The sequence below is a fragment of the Lytechinus variegatus genome, chromosome 6 (genome assembly GCF_018143015.1).
Source record: "Lytechinus variegatus isolate NC3 chromosome 6, Lvar_3.0, whole genome shotgun sequence".
NCBI classification, from domain to species: Eukaryota; Metazoa; Echinodermata; class Echinoidea; order Temnopleuroida; family Toxopneustidae; genus Lytechinus; species Lytechinus variegatus.
Window position 1 is genome coordinate 13863583 of NC_054745.1, and position 10304 is coordinate 13873886.

General features: G+C 34.8%; 1 long non-coding RNA gene across 2 annotated transcripts; it reads left to right on the top strand.

Moving 5' to 3' along the window:
* Window positions 1-955: 955 nt before the first annotated feature.
* LOC121417046 lies at window positions 956-10304 on the top strand. 2 transcript variants are annotated; one of them, XR_005970301.1, is made up of 3 exons: window positions 956-998; window positions 9347-9519; window positions 10072-10304. It is a non-coding gene; the product is annotated as an uncharacterized LOC121417046 (long non-coding RNA). The 2 variants fall into 2 exon arrangements; XR_005970300.1 differs by lacking the exon at window positions 956-998 and adding an exon at window positions 8839-8910.

The window sequence follows — 10304 nt, forward strand, 5'->3', positions numbered from 1 at the left end:
TTAATGATATAAGGAACACTATTAGTATTAACCAAAACAAATTGTGAAATAAGAAGAAATTCATGTTAAATCTTAACTCAAATTGTTAGGTGCGCAGACTTGGGGCCCACCATCATATTTTATCTCTTAAAATGAAATTGGTATTCTGAGATGACGTTTTATCTCTCGGATAAAATTTACAATTTTATCTTGCGTATAGATTTTATCTTGCGTAACTTTTAATGATACGCAACAAAACAGTGCCTGCGTAGACAAAGGCATCGCGTATCTGGGTATTGCAACGCAGATGATGTGCTTGCGCCCAAGATAGTTTGAAGAAAAAAATAAAATAAACTTAAAAGAGGGTAGGGGCTATTTTATCTCCGCGACGTTGATTTCACCAATATTTCTAGGTGAATTAACCCCAAATGTTGACATGAAAATGAAGAAAAATTATATATTTATTAAGAATAACACCTTAACGTTATTCCTGTACAATAAGAAAGTATTTCATAAGACTTGTCTTTACTAATATTGTCTTTGAAATGATGCTTGAAAAGATGCGATACAGAACTCGAAAAAGATGAGAGCATTGTCCTTTTTGTTAAAAAGAAATCTCTGTAAAGACGCGCGAGCGTATAGTGCAAGCGTATTTGAAGTCAAAAATTAAGCAATCTCACTCCTTTGCCACACCTCCTTGTGGAATGGATTTCCATTGGTTGACTGACACGAAAGAGCTATAAAAGCGCGTTTCTAATTGGATATTGATTAAAAAGTAGGTGTGTCTTACAGAGATAAAATGAAGATAAAATGGTTCTGAGAATACCTATTTGGAGAGATTTTAAGGGCATTTTATCTCACTGATTTTAACGGAGATAAAATATGTTATTTTATCTGAGATAAAATGGATCTCAGAATACCACCCCTGGCTCCCGGGCTAGACGACGATAAGTAGCTTTGCACGAAATGAAGAAGAGCGAAGCGCTTAATATCGGTATTTGCCGAGCTGTGAGAACATCGTAAGTAATTTACCATTTTATAGCGACAATTAATATTTTTTCTACGTCAGCATGTATTTGTTTGTGAAGAAATATTATAATTAATGCTGTAAATGCATGCAAAGTTAAGAGCCGAACGGTGTTCTTGGGATGGAAAAAGCATTATCGCACGCAAGTTATTTTCCAGTCCCACGCGTGAAGTTTTGTGTCCTGTCAAAATATAACGAAGAGCTGTCCCACCGACTAGCTCAGAAGGCATTGTCATTGTGATATCTTGCTGCATAGCGATAACATGACAAAGCCGCCAAAGTAGTCATACTTTCAACCACAATTGTGCAAAATTCAAGAAAATTTTGTTCTTAATTAATTTGTACTTTATCTTAGTAGTCTAATTGAAGTAACCGCACAAAATTGCAGAATTAATAATATTACCAAACTAATAGCATAATTGGGTCAATTTTTAGTGAATGGGAAAAAACACTAACCGTGTCTACCTTGGCTTTAGACAGCTGGCAGCCGTCTGTTTCGAGGAGTTTTTTAACATTTTTTAAAAAATTTCTCCTCGTACACAGACGGCTCGCTATCGTGCAGCCACCTTTAGGGGACTTGCAATGCAAAATCCCCCCGTCGGGGCTCTTCAATTTTTGTCTTTAATGAATAATCATAGTGCGTCTACCGACTTGGTTCTTTAATCTTTCTTCTCTTGATGGAAATATCGTGGGTGATAATATGTGTGCAATAATGGACTAGGCAGCAGATACTGTTTCTTATCATCGGAAGCCATTTCTTGCCGAACCCAGCAATCTTCAGTAAGTTTTTTCTGAGCTTTATGTTTTTGATTCGAATAGCTTTCCCGATGGTTTTTACAGAACGGTCCCATCTACAAGAATCGATGTCTTTGCTTTTGCCACAACACAACTTACATTTCTTCGTTGCCCGTACTGTGACCTGGATTGCTAATCATTAAAATTCCAATTCTACGTCACTATGAACTTTGCTTGCATTCTTCATCCTAATTTACTCCTTTGGCATACCTATACAGCATTAGTTACCGTATTCTATTGTTGGGATACCCTGGTACTCGTCTCATTCAGTTGAAAGCTAGGTTACGTAACTTTAGTCAATTACAATGCCAAAACCGAACCTCAGAACAAGACCAGCCACCCCGTCGAATAATTCATCCGGAACATCAGCCGACTATCGTGATATGTCAACAAACACACCCCCTGACACACCCACCAACACGCCCCCAGGTACTTCTTCAGATCGTTTTCTGCAAAGCGCCGAGTTCATGAAGTGCATCGACAATGCTGTTCAGACTGCGGTTCAGCGGGCAATGGAGAAGGAAATGTTACGGTTTACAAGCAACATGGAGAAGCGTGAGTCTAGGCTTTCCGATATTATTGAGGAGAAGCTTGGTCAACTACATGAGTTGGAAGTTTCAGTTGATAAAAAAATTCAGGAATTCCGTTCTGTGATAGAGTCCACGGAAAAGTTGAAAAATGAAATGAATCGCGTTACCCGTGAAGTGAATAACCTTGAACAGTATTCGCGCAGAAATAACGTTCGAGTTCTAGGCATACAAGAATCACCGAATGAAAATACTGATCAGGTTATTTGTGATCTCGCGAAGAGTATCGGAATATCTCTTACACCAAGAGACATCGATAGATCTCACCGTGTCTCTCGGCGACCTTCATCTAATACTGAAGGTAGTCATTCATATGCTGAGGTATCTCGATCTACAGAAACGCGACCTCGTGCAATCATCGTCAAGATGACTTCATACAAGGCCAAAGAATCCCTACTCAGAAATCGGCGGAAATTGAAAGGTACGGGTAAGGTGATTGTTGAAGACCTTACCAAGCACAACTCTGAGCTACTATCGTCAGTTCAAAAAATGAAAGACAAAATCACCTCTGCCTGGTCAACAGACGGTAGGATCATTGCCTTGCTAAAATCTACAGGAAAGAAAAAGCTTGTCACATCACTCTCAGATCTTAGAAACATGTAAAATGCCTAAGCTTGACTACTATTTGATTATGGCTTCCGGTTACCCTTTTAGCCTCCTAACTTTCATCACCTATTACTCTGGACTTGTAAATATTGTATTGTATTTTGATTTGAAATTGATTTTTTTGTAATTTTTGACGTCGTTTATGAAATGTTTATGTATTTATGATGTCTCTCTCTACTCTCTACCATAATGCTCTTAACAGATTAGATATAGATGCAATCTCACAAGCTCTTTCACCAATTAATGTAAATAATGATAGTATTGGGATAGAAGAATCGTTTTACTTGCCAAATGAATTGAATGATAAAATTGCTCATCTTGCCTTGGATTCTATAAACCTGTCTATGTTACATATCAATTGTCGTAGTATATTGAAAAATATGGATTGTATATCATTATTTCTTGATAGCTTATCTTTTCACTTTTCGATTATAGGGGTTACCGAAACCTGGCTAAAAGATGATATGTCTACAGGATTATGCCTTATCCAGGGTTATGATTTTGTATATAACAATAGGATAGGTAGAAGAGGCGGTGGTGTTGGCGTTTTCTTAAAAGATTCATTATGTTTTAAACGTAGACATGATTTGAATGTGGACAGTGATGTTTTTGAAGGTTGTTTTGTTGAAATAGAAAATACATCTGGCAAAAACATAATACTGGCCGTCATTTATAGGCCTCCTGATCAACCATTGCTCGAATTTTGTGATACATTACGATCTATTCTTAGTGTTGTTAATAATGAAAATAAAATATTGTATTTCATAGGTGATTTCAATGTTAACTTGCTTACTGCCACTTCTTGCCATGAATCTAATGATTTTTTGAATTTGTTTACAACGTTTTCCATGTACCCGCTTATTCACCACCCGACTAGGATGACAGAACACTCATTAACATTATTGGATAATATCTTTACAAATGACGTTATGAACAAGTCTAGTGGCGTTATTGTAGTAGATGTTAGTGACCACTTCCCGGTTTTCAGTATTTCCTGTTATAAGATATTTGAAAAAATAAATCGTATATACAAAAGAAAAATTAATGATAATAATATTAATGTATTAATTCAGCGGTTGCACAACGTTAGTTGGAATTTAAAATCTGATGACCCCAATGTTAGTTATAACCAATTCTTGGATAAGTTTTTACGTATATATGATGAATGCCTTCCTTTATGTGAAATAAATATTAAAAATAATCGTAAAAACAAACCTTGGATTACTTATGACCTTTTAAAAATGGTAAAGAAGAAATATCGATTGTATAAAAAATTCATTAGAAAGCCAACCGAATTCAGAAAGAGTGTATTTAAACAGTATAGGAATAGAGTCACTTGTGAAATTAAAAGAGCTAAATATCAATATTATAAGAACAGATTTAATAATAATAAAGGCAATATGAAAGCCACATGGAAAACAATCAATGAAGCATTAGGAGTTGGTTCTAGTTCAAAGCAACGAGTTGATAAAATAATCGTCGATGATCAGGAGGTTACAAATAAACTTGATATATCCGAATCATTTAATAATTACTTTGTAAACATTGGCTTTAATCTAACAGATAATGATACATATTGTAATATTAGATCCCACCACCAGATAGTTAGAAATAATAAATCTGCCTTTTTTCCCCCTGTAACTTGCAAGGAAATCGTTAATATTGTGTCTGCTTTAAAGAATGGAACAAGTGCAGGATATGATGGTATCGATATTCATGTTATAAAAAGGATAATCAATTTAATTTCTGCTCCCCTTTGCTTTATTTTCAATTCATCTATTACAAACGGTTTATTTCCAGACAAACTAAAAATAGCAAAAGTTATACCAATTTTCAAAAACGGTAATACCAGTGACATGACAAATTATCGACCTATTTCTGTTCTTCCATTATTTTCAAAGATATTAGAAAAATGTTTATATAAACGGTTATATAAGTTTTTGTCTTCATGTAATATTTTATTTGGTAATCAATATGGATTTCGTTCGGGTCACTCTGCATCGATGGCTCTTCTCGATTTCATTGATAAAGTTTCACATTCTATAGATTCTAAGGATTACATGATTGGTTTATTTTTAGATTTAAGTAAAGCGTTTGATACTTTAGATCATAATATTTTGTTAAAAAAATTAGAAACGTATGGTATTCGTGGAAATTTGTTATCTTTATTTAGAAATTATTTGTCTAATCGCTTTCAGTTTGTTGATTTCGATAACCATAAATCTTCATATAAGTTGATTCGATGCGGAGTGCCCCAGGGTTCCATACTTGGCCCACTACTTTTTTTGATTTATATTAATGATATTATTAGTTCTTCGCAACTGTTGCACTTCATTTTATTTGCAGACGACACCAGTGTGTTCATGTCAAGTCCAAATCTAAATTTATTGATAGATACATTTAATAATGAATTGATCAATGTGAATGACTGGTTGATCAACAATAAACTAGTCGTTAATGTAAAAAAAACACAATTTATTATATTCACAAAAAGAAAAATTAACCTTAATAATCCAATTTTACGATTCAATGGTCAAAACATATCCCGTGTTTCTGTGGTTAAATTTCTTGGTGTGTATATTGACGATAAACTGACTTGGCATGAGCACATTGGTGTCGTGTGCAATCGCATTGCAAAATGTGTGGGTGTTCTCTACAGACTTAAACACTTTCCTCGATATATTTTAATTATGTTGTATTATTCAATGATTCTATCACACATAAATTACTGTAATATTGCATGGGCTAGTGGGAATGATTATTTTATTTCTAGATTATTTATACTTCAAAAAAAGGCCATTCGTATAATTTGTAATGCCCCTTTCAATGCCCACTCATCACCTCTTTTTATTCAGTTGAACATGTTGAACGTATATGACACAAATGTTTTCAATATTGCCTCATTTATGTTTATGTGTTCCAAAGGATTATTACCACCATATATACTTTCTAAATTTTCTCTCAATAATACTTTTCATGAATATAACACTCGCATTGCCACAAATTTTCATTTACCCAAGATAAGAACAAATGTTGCAAAAAATTCAATTTATTTTAAAGGTCCAATAGTTTGGAATAATATCCCAATGCATATAAAAAATATCCCTTCTTCAAAGAGTTTTAAAAAACATTTCAAATCCCATCTTTTGAGTTTGCATGACTTTGATTGAGTAACTCCTTTTTTTAATAGATACAATTCTTGTTTTAACCCCCCCCCATCCATCTGTTTGTTGTTGATTTCTTGCTGTTCTTACTCTGTATATATACAACGCATTGCTTTAACTTTGTATAAGAGGTCGGCGTTTATAAGGCTTTTAGCTCTTTTTGTCGTCCTCAATTCCCATAAAACCTTTTGTTATGTAATTGTATTTTCTTTTGTTCTTATTACCTTTAATTGTTTATAATATTTCTCCTTTGTATGTATTCATGTTTTTATGGTGAATGAAATAAATGAACTTGAACTTGAACTTGAATAAAAACTTTGAAAATTAACGCGACCAAAATGCAAATTTATATTCCCTCTTGGCATTAATTGCCCCAAAACGGAGAAAAATGAAGTTAAAAGGAACAAAAACAGTGACTTACCTCGGCTGTCACGCAAATTCACTTCCCCGTTTTATCCGATCTTAAGTACATAAACATATGGCCATTGAGTCCCCTGTACAGATCGCGCTAGAACTTCGGTCTCTGTATTTGGTGAGTGAAGCCAACGGAGTTCAGCTGAACAACCAACAAAACGGAGACCGAAGCTTTTGGTCTACCTTGGCTTAGATCCTGTCTCCAAGTAGTCTAGTGATCACAAGAATTATTTTTCAACATTCGCTTATTCAGATCCAACTTGAGTCGATCTAGCCTCACGCCTCCGAGGACTCTGATATTTTTTATAAATTTTTTATCAAGCCGTAGCCCAAGTTAGACACGCTAGTCTAGGCCTTGGGTAGGCCCTAGGGCTATGTCAGTGTGTGTCGAAGCTGGTAAACAATTAATGATGGCAGTGGCGTACCGTGGGTCACGGCATTGGGGGGGCACCAGCGAAAATTTCGGGTCACTTAGGGAGCGCGCGAAGCGCGCTCAGTTGTCAGGTATACTGACCTAATAGAGACATTTTAAGGACATGCAGTGCCATCAAACGAATATGTATCTCACTGATTAAATAATGCGAGCGCGAGCTGAAAATTTTTTATATTGAGGGCTAAAAATTGACATTATAAGCGAATTGTTTTGTAATTATGATACTTAACTGTCTCGTTAAACAAACAATGCGAGCGCGAAGCGCGAGCTAAAATTTTTGTATATACTGACCCTAAACAAGGAAATTTTAAGGATTATAGTTTAGAATCCATTAAGAGTATAAATATCTCACCATAGTCATCTAATGCTATAGATGCTATCCTTTGCTGATTTTGTTAGAATTACATCTAAACACAGTCATGAAGCACCTTTTGTAGTCATGTAATCATGATTATCATACGTATCTTACTAATCAAATACTGCAAGCGCGAAAGCGCGAGCTGAAAATTTAGGAAATATAGACCTGAAGAGGGGCATTCTAAGGGTTGTTTGTAGGAATTCTCTAAGACCCTACGTATTTGACTAACCAAATGATGCGAGCGCGAAGCGCGAGCTGAAATTTTTGTATATATTGACCCCAAACATGGATATTTTAAGGACTATAGTTACGAATCAATTAAGTCAGAGTATACATATCTCACCATAGTAATTTAATGCAATTGCCAAGCGCTTGCTGATTTTGTTAGAATTACATCTAAACACATGGAGCACTTTTTGAAGTCATTGTAATCATGATTATCATACGCATCTCACTAATGAAATACTGCGAGCGCGAAGCGCGAGCTAAATTTTTTTGATATTCAGATCAGAAAAATTGACATTTTAAGGACTGATTTTAGGAGTTCATGAAGAGCAGAAATCTCACCAATCCACTAATGCGAACGTTAGCACGGACAGGAAATGTTTTATATTAAGACCTTAAAATAGGGCAATAACTTACAGTAGTCATAAAAAAGAAGAATATATTACTACTTAAAACAATAATAACTCTAATTGCGAGGAAATATATTATTTTGTTGTATATTGATTTGAAAACGGGAGGCTTTAGTACAGCAGTTTTATATATCTCGTTAAAAAGTCTATGTGAGCGCCAGGAACAATGAAGACACAATTAAGCAAATAATGTTTCATTAAGTTGTGAAAAAATGCTTCTTATGTTATATAACATAATATAATACTATGATAAACAACAATTTCTTCTTTCCCCCACTACGTTTCTCTTCCTTTTTCCCTCTTTTTCTCCTTTTCCCCGTTTTTTTTTTTTTGGGGGGGGCCAGCCGATTGGGGGGGCACGTGCCCCCCCATGCCCCCCCGTAGTTACGCCACTGAATGATGGAATCCCCTTCAATATCCACATCACTGCAAATTGGTTAAATACACTAAATTTAAGTTTTATACCTTTTTACACCTTAGAAATAAAAGGAATAAATATTCTTATAGGGCCTAAATCAGATCGATCTGGTGGCCATTTTTTTCGCAAAATCTTTCCATCCCTTGCTGCGCACTGCGTAATACAATAGGCTTGACTCGCTTTGCCTTTGTTTACATGATGTAGCTACAATACGATGAGCTACGTTATGAAGCACCGTTCTGTAGAACAATTAATTGAATGGATTATTTTAACAAATCACCCAAATGATAATGAGAATTTACATTTTGGTTGGAAATCTGGCAGGTTTGAAGACATGTTGAATTATGTTTCATGTCCATTAGATTTAAAGCTTAATTTAATGTAGATCTACCTGTACTTTGTTTATTTCCGCAGTAAATTTTTGAATGGATGAAAACATCTTACAACATGCACAGGCTGTCCTCAGAGACCATTAAAGGAGGATTGTAAGAGAGGTATGTTCATTTTTGTTGTCGTTTCTATGTGGACTTTGTCTATTTTCTAAATTTTTCCTTTGTCACCGTCTAAAACTTTTTTATTATAAATTGTTTTGTCATGATAAAGAACCACTTATTTTGATCAATTTCAATCTTGGTTGATGTACACATCTGACAGTGACTGAACTGATCTAAATTCTGTGTCACATGGTCATAGTCATAGAGTATAATGCCTAAATGTCAAATATTTGTAGATCCAGTTGATCAATTTAAATTTAACTTTATGAGAATGGCGATCTGATTAGGTTGTGGGCAAAAAAGTCAACTGACCAAATATATGCAGATTTAAAAGGTAGGCCTATTAATTTTGACAGTACGCAGTAAAGGTAGTTAAGAATACATTTTTTTTTCAATGTTTAAATATTTTCTTTTGCTTCTCACTCTAACTCAATAGGAATATGCCAACAAGAACTGCAATGAGGAGTCGTTGACAGGAGGAAACTTTTTAAAAGAGACCACACACTACCTCATCAACATGCTTGAAGATGATCTGAGCCTGAAGAGGGACAAAGGGCCTAGTGATAGACTACCTTTCTGCAAGTATTGACAATTCTGCTTTTGTATGGTGTAAGTATTTTTTTTAATAAGAAAGTTATATGACAATAACATCTCAAGACAAGCCTAGTGTATGCAAGTATTAGTGATATTCTTGTAAGAAGGAAGACTCAATGTAAAAAGTGATAATAAATTTTGGCAACTGCCTGTTTTTAATTTACAATGAACTGTGCATATGATAATACAATCAGAAATGTACATTAGAACTACCGGTATGTTTTGTCATCCATTGTGGACAGATTCTTCCAAAATCCCTAATTTACATTAAAGAAAAAATATGAGAGGTTGCATCATGATCTTGGTTATTTGAAAAAAGTATTGCATCGGCTATGCTCAATGTATGTTTGTCACACAAATGTTTATGGGATACGGATAGGTTTAGCCTTTAGACCAGTAAAGTAATTTTTAAAGGATTCCATATGGGAACCAGTCTTTTTTTTTCAAATCTTACAATGTAAAGACAATAGAATAGTTACATTTTGTTTTCTCTTTTGTCATCTTAAAAAAATTAAAATAAAAACGCAGAGTAAGATGCAACTTCTGGCAATATATCTTCATTTACAGGATAATTTCAGGGAATACGTGGTGATGAGGCATCAGTGTTGCAATTATCTGTTTGTGAGTGATCAAAGATGTTTCGCAAGCCATAGCAAGAAAAAAGAGGTTTTGTGAGAACTTCACCAGAGATGAGATTGAGACTACCCAACAACAACTGTGTGAGTGATCGATGGGACCCATGTCTATACAAGAATTCCTGGAGGGAAACAAGCCTTGTACTTTCCTGAAGGGCAAGTCCA